The sequence below is a fragment of the Lathyrus oleraceus genome, chromosome 6, assembly GCF_024323335.1.
Source record: "Lathyrus oleraceus cultivar Zhongwan6 chromosome 6, CAAS_Psat_ZW6_1.0, whole genome shotgun sequence".
Taxonomy (NCBI): Eukaryota; Viridiplantae; Streptophyta; class Magnoliopsida; order Fabales; family Fabaceae; genus Lathyrus; species Lathyrus oleraceus.
In genome coordinates this window covers 356217149-356230042 of record NC_066584.1, presented here as the reverse complement: position 1 = coordinate 356230042, position 12894 = coordinate 356217149, and the positions used below count along the sequence as shown (strand labels likewise).

At 34.7% G+C, this 12894-nt stretch overlaps 3 non-coding genes across 3 annotated transcripts; all 3 read left to right on the top strand.

The window, feature by feature from the left end:
* The first annotated feature begins 3834 nt into the window (after positions 1–3834).
* On the top strand, positions 3835–3906 carry TRNAK-UUU (transfer RNA lysine (anticodon UUU)). The gene has a single exon. It is a non-coding gene; the product is annotated as a tRNA-Lys (tRNA).
* Positions 3907–5431: 1525 nt separating this feature from the next.
* TRNAK-UUU (transfer RNA lysine (anticodon UUU)) lies at positions 5432–5503 on the top strand. Its single transcript has one exon. It is a non-coding gene; the product is annotated as a tRNA-Lys (tRNA).
* A 1655-nt stretch (positions 5504–7158) lies between these two features.
* TRNAK-UUU (transfer RNA lysine (anticodon UUU)) lies at positions 7159–7230 on the top strand. Its single transcript has one exon. It is a non-coding gene; the product is annotated as a tRNA-Lys (tRNA).
* Positions 7231–12894: the final 5664 nt, after the last annotated feature.

The following is a 12894-nucleotide window of genomic DNA, read 5'->3' as shown; positions in this document are numbered from 1 at the left end:
GGTTGAAGACGATGATAAACGCATGCTAGATCTTGTTTTCTGTTTGAATTTTTGAATAGCATGTTTCCCGCTCCCGCCACCGTTAATTACAATTGTGCCATTGTCAAATTCCAATTAATTTAATTAATTCTTAAAAAATTACAAACACATTAAAAAAATCATAAAAAATTGTAGAAAATTCAGAAAAATATGGAAATTTTTGTGTTGACTTTGTTGTTGAGTGTAGAATTTGTTTGACCTATTGGTCAAAGTTGTGCATGGTATATTTTTGGATTGACCTAGGTTTGTTTCACATGTGTTCACATTTGATACATTGTACCATTTTGATTGTGAAATGCACATAATGTAAAATAAATTCTTGACAACTTTTGTGATGATTGTTGACTGGCTGATGTTCATTTATATGTAAATTTCATGAGTTTTTGATACCTGATCATTGAGTTATGAATTTTGGAACTTAGGTGTGACAATTTGTGTCACACCTCTTGATGTCAACTTGCTGGATTTAATTGAGTGGTCTATACTTGTTAGAATGAAATGAAATTTTGCATGGTGAATCATTAACATGTTGAGATGTTGTATGAATTTTTGTGGAATTTTATGTGGCGTTTTCAAATTGATTGTGATTTTTCATTTCTGTTGGTCAATTGTGCAAACTTGTGTGACATAGGTTGGTAGATTTAATGTGAAATGCTCATATGGTATTGGATTGTCATGAAATTTGATATGCTTGTAATAGATACATTGTGTGACATCCCTGTTTTGGTCTCATCCATTTCTTTTTTGTTTTCATTGAGTTATGAATTTTTGAAGTGGATGTATGTGTTGATGTTGTGATTTGGAGCATATAATTGTGTCTGTTTTTGTTGATTTTCATTGACATGGTTCCATTTGCCCAATTAAGCTGAAATTTGGTGTGCCATACCTGGATTAGGTCCTGTTTAGGTGTAATTTATTTGAGAATTTTTGGAAGTGTTTTGGTGTGGATTTGAATGCAATAGTTCTGTTTGCATGTTTGGTGCTTCATTTGAACTAATTTGCCTTGTTTTGTGCATAACATGAACATGATGAATGATATAAACATGAGACCAATGGTGTTTGCTCTTGTTTGACATTAATTTGACTTTGGTTGGTGAATACCTTGCTGTTTAGGAATTTTTCTTGCCTTTGGACCCTAGGCTTAGCCTAGTGGTCTTGTTGCTAATATTTGCTTGATTTTTCAGGATCAAAAGCATAATGCACAAGGAGAATGAATCAAGTTAAATGCAATTGATGTTGTTTGATGTTTGTACACTAACATAACATTGTTTTGTAGGTTGTGAAGTTTGGGATTGAGCTTTGAGCTTGCTTTGTTGTGCATTGATCTGTATAGATTAATTGGTTGATACTTGCTGTTTAGTTTTGTCTGTCTGAGTACTAACTGTGTTGGACTGTTTCCAGGTACTTTAAGTTGCTCAGTTCCTTGTGAACTTTTGCTTTGCTTTGCTTAAGCAACTTGCATTGAGGTATAACTTCCTAACTTCATGTAGTCTGGAGACCCGGCTGTTACCGGGCCGGGCAAATAACTGTCTGAAGTCCTCCTTAAGAGGCGATGATTGTGATTGTTTAATTTTGTGCCTAAGCAGGTGAAAGTCCTCTAAAGAGGCAATTGGTGGAAGTTAGGGATAAGCAATCTATCCCCCACTATTCAGTTGAGTCTTCTCCTTGCTCCCATTACATGGTTGTAGCATTGAGATCCAAGCCCAAGATCCTGTGCAGTGCACATTGTGTCAGAGTCTCTGAGTATAGAAGGGTTCCCCCATTCTGGACCCATGCTCATTTGTCAGAAGCTCTCCCTGGTTAGGGATAAGAGCTGTGAGGTCTGATCCTCACTTCACCTCTCATCTGCTTCACCTTAGCCTCGTAATGGCAAGGTTAAGAGCAAACCCAGCCCGTACAGACGACTCGCTTCGGCAGTCAAACCTATTGTGTGAGCCACTTGTTTGGTTATAGTGCGTGCTGTGTGGATATCTGTTTGAGATGCTTGTTCTCATTTGATGTATGCTTATATTCTGTATGCTTGTGTGCTTGCTTCTTTCCTGGTTAGGATAGGCTTGCTTATGCAAGTAGGATAGAAAACCGAACTTAGGGTGAACGATGCATGACAACACTAGGCTCGAGTCCAGCTCCCTAGTAGTGTGTCTTTCCCTGGTTTCTGGTTAGCAATTCAGTCCCTTTCAGGGGAACTACATCGCCCTGATCCTCGTTCCAGACGAGGTATGTAGGCAGGTGGTCGTGCGAGACCACTCCGGGCAACCTTTTTCTTTTTTGCGTGTGTTTGCTTGTTATCTGATTATGTATGTTTGGGTTCGGATGCCGACGTAAGCCCAGTGATTGGCTGTCGGGCTCCACGTTTGCCCTTGTGAGTGTGTTTTGGTTCGGATGCCGACGTAATTCCATCCAGTGGTTGTCGGGCTCCATGTTTGCCACCTTTGCTTGTTTGTATGTTTTGTGTTGTTTGGCGTGCGTAAGCCGAACTATAGTGGCTCTGATTCTTGTTCCAGACAAGATATGTAGGCATAAGGTGCGATACCTTATCGAGCCCGTTTCTTCTAACCCCACCTGCGTTCCCTGTGTGTGTGTGTGATGTTTTAGCAACCTTTTCTTTTCTTAGAACGTGGATCCCGTCGAGTACGACGGACGTGAGGGGTGCTAATACCTTCCCCTTGCGTAACCGACTCCCTTACCCTTTCTCTTTGGTCGCAAGACCATTTCCTTTCCAGGTTTCTCTGAGCGTTTCCTTTCCCTATCTTGGGATAAATAACGCGCAGTGGCGGCTCTGTGTGTGTTTTTATTTGAGCTTCGCCGGTTGATTTTTCGCAGGATGCGACACATGCAACATTTAGTGATCAAAACCATACATAAAAAAATAACAAAAAATGATTTTCAACAAGGTGCTCATGAACACCATATAGTGCTCGTTTGCCCTAAACAACATTAATCAACATAATGCACAAAATGTAAAACTCAGTTTAGAAAATGCCCTAATCAAACACCTGAAAATACAAACTATTGAGAGAAATACCTTCAAGGTGACGGTAACGATGGAGAAGAAAGTGAACAGCGACGGTGGACGCAGATAACTCAGTGAACGTGAACGCAACAGCAGAAAAAGGCGACGGCGACGACGACAGTGAGGGAGGGAGAAAGAACGGAGGACGAGAGTAATCGCAGTAGAGAGTAATCGCAGTAGAGAGAAAACCCAGTTACGTAAACGAAATAGCATATAGCGAGGGAAAATAAAGAGACATGCAGTATATGTTATAATTTTAATGTTTACTAAAGGGGACCTTAGAGGGCGCTTATGTAAAAAAACGCCCTCTAAACGGGGCCTAAGAGGGCGCTTCTAAAAGCGCTCTCTAAGGCTTTCCAAAAGCGCCTTATACACTGGAAATGTACATGGACATAGAGAGCGCTTTTTTAAAAGCGCCCTCTAAGGGTACCCTTAGAGGGCGCTTTCATAAACGCGCCCTCTATTGGTGTCCCTCCATTTCCTCATTATTTTTTCGCTTCACTTTAGAGGGCGCTTTGTTACAAAAGCGCCCTCTAAAGTGCGCTGTCTATTCCAGTTGTTCGCTCCTTATTTTTTCTCTTCACTTTAGAGTGCGCTTTTGTAATAAAGCGCCCTCTAAGGTGCGCTGTCTAATCTAGTTTTTGGCGTAGTAGCGCTACAAAATTTCTATAACTATATATAATAAGTATCATATAGATTTTATGATTTAATCTTTATGATTTCAATTTTATTGATACAAAACTAAGTCATAATTCCATTTTTTTATTCAACCACAAAAATTAGCCGACTTAGCTCAGTGGTAGAGCGCGTGGCTTTTAACCACGTGGTCGTGCGTTCGATCCCCACAGTCGGCGCATTCAATTTTTCTTTTAATATAACATAATTAACACATAATGTATCTTAAAAGAATAATATTATTTAATTGGTAACTATAAATGCAGAATTGTTCCATATCCAATAATTTTCTCGTTCAGAAAGGTATGTTTTTAACACTTGATGTAGGGGACATAGCAGAACATTGTTTCATGGATTGGGTGTAGGAGATCAACTCTTTGATTAGGAAAAACTAGTTACTTCCATTGATTATGTATAATCATCTCTATTAGGATACATATTATCATTCTCACCTTTAGGTCTACATGGTAACACTATCTTGTATTGATGTTAAACCTTGTTTACTTGAGCACATATGACAATTTCTTTCCTTCTTGTTTAGATTATTCTTTCTTCTTGTTGAGGTAAAATGATCAGATTTTCATAATTAAAATTTTCTCATTGAAACTCTACAAATAAAAGTTATTGTTCTTCATAACAAATCTGGTTCAACACATTCCAATCATGTAACTACCATAGTAGACTTTGCTTATTATTTGTACATATTAAGTTATTTAACATTTTTCTTCTAAATAAATAACTATTCTAATTTTAGTAACTACACATATAAAAATTAGGATGCCCCTCTAATTACTCAATCATCCCATTTTTATTGACTTTGCTATCAAATGTATGATTGATACCTTTAATATGAGATCACAAACATTATAGTTATGTTTTTTAAACAGTTACATAAATGTATAATTATGAATGCTTGTTAACTTAATAAGTGTAAAAATTTTGAGCTAAAGATTTTGGAATGATTTGAAAGATTAATTGTAAATTTAATTTTGCGGTGGGATATATTTCATCCATGTTTCACTTCTCATGATATAATGCTATAAATGTGTTTTTGTAACAAAAAATCAATCCTTGATGTTCGGTGGATTAAATTATTTGTTGATTTAATAAGGTAGTACCTTCGTCTTTTATTATAAGTCGCTTTGCAAAAATATTTTGTACCACAATATAAGTTGTTTTATAATATCAATGAATGATTAATGTTATTTTCCCTATTATACCCATACCTATTTATTACTCTCTCTCCTTTCAATTATGTCAATTTATTTTTCCAATATAATCAATGAAGGACAATTTTGTAAAACCCTTCATAATTTCTCTTTTTCATACCATAATTATTACATTTCTTAATACATGTGAAAAGTCAAAAACGACTTATAACAAAAAACGGAGGGAGTATTAATTATAGTGTTATGAAATAAAGGTTTTAAGATTTTTAAAACGTATATGACAAGTTTCTAAAATTGTTTTAGTAGAGATAAGATTTAAATTATTCCTAAAATGCATGAAACTTTTATGCTTTAAAGTTATACTATATTTGTTTATTTTGATTATACTCAATATGTAAGTTCAGGGCGCTACAAAATTTTTATAACAATATATAATAAGTATCGTATAGATTTTATGATTTAATCTTTATGATTTAAAATTTAATGATACAAAACTAAGTCATAATTCCATTTTTTTATTCAACCACTAAAATTAGCCGACTTAGCTCAGGGGTAGAGCGCGTGGCTTTTAACCACGTGGTCGTGGGTTCAATCCCCACAGTCGGCGCATTCAATTTTTCTTTTAATATAACATAATTAACACATAGGTTTGTTTTTAACACTTGATGTAAGGGACATAGCAGAACATTGTTTCATGAATGAGGTGTAGGAGATCAACTCTTTGATTAGGCAAAACTAGTTATTTCCATTGATTATGTATAATCATGTCTATTAGGATACATATTATCATTTTCACCTTTAGGTCTACATGGTAACACTATCTTGTATTGATGTTAAACCTTGTTTACTTGAGCACATATGACAATTTCTTTCCTTCTTGTTTAGATTATTCTTTCTTCTTGCTGAGGTAAAATGATCAGATTTTAAGTTTCGTTGAATCTTGTGTAGATGATAATTTGTCTTCCTCTAGGGAGATATGATCATTTTTTGTCGCGGTGCATTTGACCATTTAGAATTGAGGTCTAGATGGTAAAACTTGTTGACTAAGGCATAGATGATCATTTCTTCTATAGATGATCAAGTCTTTATTTTTTTGTAGATGTTTACAAGTATTCTATATGCAAAAATAAAAACATTCAAATATTAAATTTTCATAATTAAATTTTTCTCATTGAAACTTTACAAATAAAAGTTATTGTTCTTCATAACAAATCTGGTTCAACACATTCCAATCATGTAACTACCATAGTAGACTTTGCTTATTATTTGTACATATTAAGTTATTTAACATTTTTCTTCTAAATAAATAACTATTCTAATTTTAGTAACTACACATATAAAAGCTAGGATGCCCCTCTAATTACTCAATCATCCCATTTTTATTGACTTTGCTATCAAATGTATGATTGATACCTTTAATATGAGATCACAAACATTATAGTTATGTTTTTTTTAACAGTTACATAAATATATAATTATGAATGCTTGTTAACTTAATAAGTGTAAAAATTTTGAGCTAAAGATTTTTGAATGATTTTAAAGATTAATTGTAAAAATAATTTTGCGGTGGGATATATTTCATCCATGTTTCACTTCTCATGATATAATGTTATAAATGTGTTTTTGTAACAAAAAATCAATCCTTGATGTTTGGTGGATTAAATTATTTGTTGATGTAATAAGGTAGTACCTTCGTTTTTTATTATAAGTCGCTTTGCAAAAATATTTTGTACCACAATATAAGTTGTTTTATAATATCAATGAATGATTAATGTTATTTTCCCTATTATACCCATACCTATTTATTACTCTCTCTCCTTTCAATTATGTCGATTTATATTTCCAATATAATCAATGAAGGACAATTTTGTAAAACCCTTCACAATTTCTCTTTTTCATACCATAATTATTACATTTCTTAATACATGTGAAAAGTCAAAAACGACTTATAACAAAAAACGGAGGGAGTATTAATTATAGTGTTATGAAATAAAGGTTTTAAGATTTTTAAAACGTATATGACAAGTTTCTAAAATTGTTTTGGTAGAGATAAGATTTAAATTATTCCTAAAATGCATGAAACTTTTATGCTTTAAAGTTATACTATATTTGTTTATTTTGATTATACTCAATATGTAAGTTCAGGGCGCTACAAAATTTCTATAACTATATATAATAAGTATCGTATAGATTTTATGATTTAAAATTTATTGATACAAAACTAAGTCATAATTCCATTTTTTTATTCAACCACTAAAATTAGCCGACTTAGCTCAGTGGTAGAGCACGTGGCTTTTAACCACGTGGTCGTGGGTTTGATCCCCACAGTCAGCGCATTCAATTTTTCTTTTAATATAACATAATTAACACATAGGTTTGTTTTTAACACTTGATGTAGGGGACATAGCAGAACATTGTTTCATGAATGAGGTGTAGGAGATCAACTCTTTGATTAGGCAAAACTAGTTATTTCCATTGATTATGTATAATCATGTCTATTAGGATACATATTATCATTCTCACCTTTAGGTCTACATGGTAACACTATCTTGTATTGATGTTAAACCTTGTTTACTTGAGCACATATGACAATTTCTTTCCTTCTTGTTTAGATTATTCTTTCTTCTTGCTGAGGTAAAATGATCAGATTTTAAGTTTCGTTGAATCTTGTGTAGATGATAATTTGTCTTCCTCTAGGGAGATATGATCATTTCTTTGTCGCGGTGCATTTGACCATTTAGAATTGAGGTCTAGATGGTAAAACTTGTCGACTAAGGCATAGATGATCATTTCTTCTATAGATGATCAAGTCTTTATTTTTTTTGTAGATGTTTACAAGTATTCTATATGCAAAAACAAAAACATTCAAATATTAAAATTTCATAATTAAATTTTTCTCATTGAAACTCTACAAATAAAAGTTATTGTTCTTCATAACAAATCTGGTTCAACACATTCCAATCATGTAACTACCATAGTAGACTTTGTTTATTATTTGTACATATTAAGTTATTTAACATTTTTCTTCTAAATAAATAACTATTCTAATTTTAGTAACTACACATATAAAAATTAGGATGCCCCTCTAATTACTCAATCATCCCATTTTTATTGACTTTGCTATCAAATGTATGATTGATACCTTTAATATGAGATTACAAACATTATAGTTATGTTTTTTAAACAGTTACATAAATGTATAATTATGAATGCTTGTTAACTTAATAAGTGTAAAAATTTTGAGCTAAATATTTTGGATTGATTTGAAAGATTAATTGTAAAATTAATTTTGCGGTGGGATATATTTCATCCATGTTTCACTTCTCATGATATAATGCTATAAATGTGTTTTTGTAACAAAAAATCAATCCTTGATGTTCGGTGGATTAAATTATTTGTTGATTTAATAAGGTAGTACCTTCGTCTTTTATTATAAGTCGCTTTGCAAAAATATTTTGTACCACAATATAAGTTGTTTTATAATATCAATGAATGATTAATGTTATTTTCCCTATTATACCCATACCTATTTATTACTCTCTCTCCTTTCAATTATGTCAATTTATTTTTCCAATATAATCAATGAAGGACAATTTTGTAAAACCCTTCATAATTTCTCTTTTTCATACCATAATTATTACATTTCTTAATACATGTGAAAAGTCAAAAACGACTTATAACAAAAAACGGAGGGAGTATTAATTATAGTGTTATGAAATAAAGGTTTTAAGATTTTTAAAACGTATATGACAAGTTTCTAAAATTGTTTTGGTAGAGATAAGATTTAAATTATTCCTAAAATGCATGAAACTTTTATGCTTTAAAGTTATACTATATTTGTTTATTTTGATTATACTCAATATGTAAGTTCAGGGCGCTACAAAATTTCTATAACTATATATAATAAGTATTTGTCGCATCCGCGAAAAAACAACCGGCGGGACTCAAAACAAAACACACACAGAGCCGCCACTGCGCGTTATTTATCCCAAAATAGGGAAAGGAAACGCTCAGAGAAACCTGGAAAGGAAATGGTCTTGCGACCAAAGAGAAAGGGTAAGGGAGTCGGTTACGCAAGGGGAAGGTATTAGCACCCCTCACGTCCGTCGTACTCGACGGGATCCACGTCCTAGAATAAAGAATAGGTTGCTAAACATCACACACGCACACCGGGAACGCAGGTGGGGTTAAGAGAAGGGAGCTCGATAGGACGTCGCATCCTATGCCTACATATCTTGTCTGGAACAAGAATCAGAGCCACTGTAGTTCGGCTTATGCACGCCAAACAACACAAAACATACAAACAAGCAAGGGTGGCAAACATGGAGCCCGACAACCACTGGATGGAATTACGTCGGCATCCGAATCAAAACACACAGTCAGATAACAAGTAAACGCACGCAAAAAAGAAAAAGGTTGCCCGGAGTGGTCTCGCGCGACCACCTGCCTACATACCTCGTCTGGAACAAGGATCGGGGCGATGTAGTTCCCCTGAAAGGGACTGAATATCTAACCAGAAACCAGGGGAAGACGCACTACCAGGGAGCTGGACTCGAGCCTAGTGTTGTCATGCATCGTTACCCTAAGTTCAGTTCTCTATCCTACTTGCATAAGCAAACTACTCCTATCCAGGAAAGAAGCAAGCATACAAGCATACAGAATAATTCAAGCATACATCGAATGAGAACAAGCATCTCAAACAGATATCCACATAGCACGCACTATAACCAAACAAGGGGCTCACACAATAGGTTTGACTGCCTCAGCAAGTCATCTGTACGGGCTGTGTTTGCTCTTAACCTTGCCATTACGAGGCTAAGGTGAAGCAGATGAGAGGTGAAGTGAGGATCAGACCTCACAGCTCTTATCCCTGACCAGGGAGAGCTTCTGACAATGGAGCGTGGGTCCAGAATGGAGGGACCCTTCTACGCTCAAGGACTCTGACTCGATTGTGCAACAACACAGATCTTGGGTTTGTGTCCCAATGCATCAACACACAGCCGTGTGAGCAGAGGGACGACACAAAGAATAGTGGGGGATAGGTTGCTTATCCCTAACTTCCACCAATTGCCTCTTTAGAGGGCTTTCACCTGCTTGGCACGACAAATAAACAACCACAATCATTGCCTCTTAAGGAGGACTTCAGACATTTTGCCCGGCCAAATAACAAACCGGGTCTCCAGACTACATGAAGTCAAGAGGACCTACCTCAAGCGGTTTACACAACCGAGCAGCGGCTATCAAGCAAGTTCTTAAAAGAACTAGAGCGGCTAAATGTACCTGTACAAAAGCTAACCAGTTAGTACCTCAGACAACCAATCAGAAAACAACAAACGTTAATCAGTCAAACTATATAAGCCAAGGCACACAAAGGCAAGCTATGAGCTCAAGCCCAAGCTTCACAACCTACAAAACAATGTTAAGTTAGTGTACAAACATTAAACAACATCATTTCAATCAACTTGGATCATTCTCCATGAGCATTGTGCTATTCATCCTGAAAAATCAAGCAAATGTTCGCAACAAGACCACTAGGCCAAGCCTAGGGTCCAAAAGCAAGAAAAATTCCTAAACAGCAAGGTATTCTCAACCAAACTCAAATTAATGTCAAACAAAAGCCAACACAATTAATTCCATATTTATATCATCCATCACATTCATTTCATGACCAAAACATGTCAACTTATGTCAAACATAACACCAAACATCCAAACAGAACTATTGCATCCAATTCCATATCAAAACAATTCCAAAAATCCTCAAATAACTTACACCTAAACAGGGCCTATTCAAGGTATGGTATATCAAATTTCAGCTTAATTGGGCAAAGGGAACTATGTCAATGAAAATCAACAAAAACAGACACAATTATATGATCCAAACCATAGCATCAACACATGCATTCACTTCAAAAAGTCACAAGTCAATGAAAACAGTAAAGAAATGAGTGGGACCAAAACAGGGATGTCACATCATGTGTCTACAACTATCATACCAAATTTCATGATCATTCAATACCATATGAGCATTTCACATTAAATCTACCAACATGTATCACATGAGCTTGCACAATTGACCAATCAGAGATGAAAAATAGCAATCAAATTGAAAATGCCACATAAAATTCCACAAAAATTCACATAGCATCTTAACATGTTAATGAACATCCATGCAAAATTTCATTCCATTCTAACAAGTCTAGGCCATTCAAATAAATCCAGCAAGTTGACACAATGAGGTGTGACACAAATTGTCACACCTAGATTCCAAAATTCATAATTCAATCACCAGGAATCCAAAATTCATGAAACGTACATGTAAATAACCATCAACCAGTCTACAATTACCACAAAAATTTTCAAGCATTTATTTGTAACCAGGAGCATTTCACAATCAATATGGCAAAAGGTATCAAAATGTCACACATGCCAAACAACCTTAGGTCAAACACAATTTCTACCATGCACAACTTCAATCAATAGGTCAATAAAATTCTACAGTCAACAAGGAAGTCAACACAAAAATCCCCATATTTTTCTGATTTTTTATTGATTTTTTATGAATTTTCTAAAGTGTTTATAATTTTTTTAAGAATTTTTGGAATTAATATTAATTAATTGAAATCACTAATGGCAATTCCGTAAATAAGCAAGCGCGGGGGCGGTAAACACCTCATTCGAATTTTCAAACGAGATTTTGGATCAAACAGCCTAATCTTCATCGTTTCCATTCAGAAATTTCCAGAAATAGCAAGAACACGAAAAACATGAAATCTCCACCAAAACTCATAAACGAATAGTCAATGGAACCTTCTAAGAACAAGGATCTCAAATATGAACTTGATTCGACCTAATTGTTCCTAAATCTCTCAAATCGATCGACCTAGGGTTTGGTTACATATCTTCAAATCAAGATTTCTCAGCCTACAGTTCACTATAATCAAAACTAATCATATCACTGAACTCTACATTCTACGCTCTACAAAACGCATCCAACTATTGAACAAATCTTGAGATTCGAAAAATTGCAAACCTGGAAATGGCAGCGTCGTATCGGATGAATTCGTGCGTTTTTTCCACAAACAGATGCAGTAGTATCCTCAGGAAGGTGAATGATGTGATCAGGTTCGCTTGCTTTTGCTCCTAGTGCATGAAATTCGAATTCACCATTGATGAAGCTTGTTTGCACAGCTGCGATTCAAAGCTCCTTTCCTTCCAATCTTCAAAAACAGATGGAGATGATGATGAGAGGAGATTGGATCAACAAAAACTTTCGAATTCCATGGAGAATTGGCAGAGATTTCTTGATTTTTGCATGATGAGTTCTTGAGTGATTTTGGAGAATGTGGAGGGTTTTTGATCTGATTTTGGGATTGTGAATTTTTCTGTTATGATTAGATGATGATTATGAATATATATGATTGCTTAATCACCACTTAACCATGTTTAATTAACCAAATGTAATGATTAGTGAAATGGCTAATTTTCAAGCAAGGGCAAAATTGGAACTTTCACATATAAGCCAATGCCAGCTCACTGACAGCTCACACACTCTCAAAATGACATGTGTGAGCTGTTGCAACTTGTTTCACCTTCATTGGATGAGTATTTTGGAAATTCACATGTGAATGGCTATGTATTCAATTGTTCAAGTTCATTTCAAAAGCCATTTTCCAAACCATGAAGCCTTAGCATGTAATGAATATTCCAACAAGTTTCAAATACCATTTGTGAAGTGTTGCAAAAATCCCCACTCAAAAATTCCAATTATTTCACAAGTTGGACAATTTTGCCCCTGGTTCATTTAACTGTCCAGTTGAAATTTGACTTTTTGCATTGACCACTTTTGAAGAAATCAAATTATGCACCATGAAAGTACATGTCAAATGGAGTTTGTGCATATAAAGAACTTCCAATTTGGACAAACCATGTGGAAGTTATGGCCTCCTGATTATGGGTCATTTCTGAAATTCACTGAGCCATAATTTTCCAACCATAC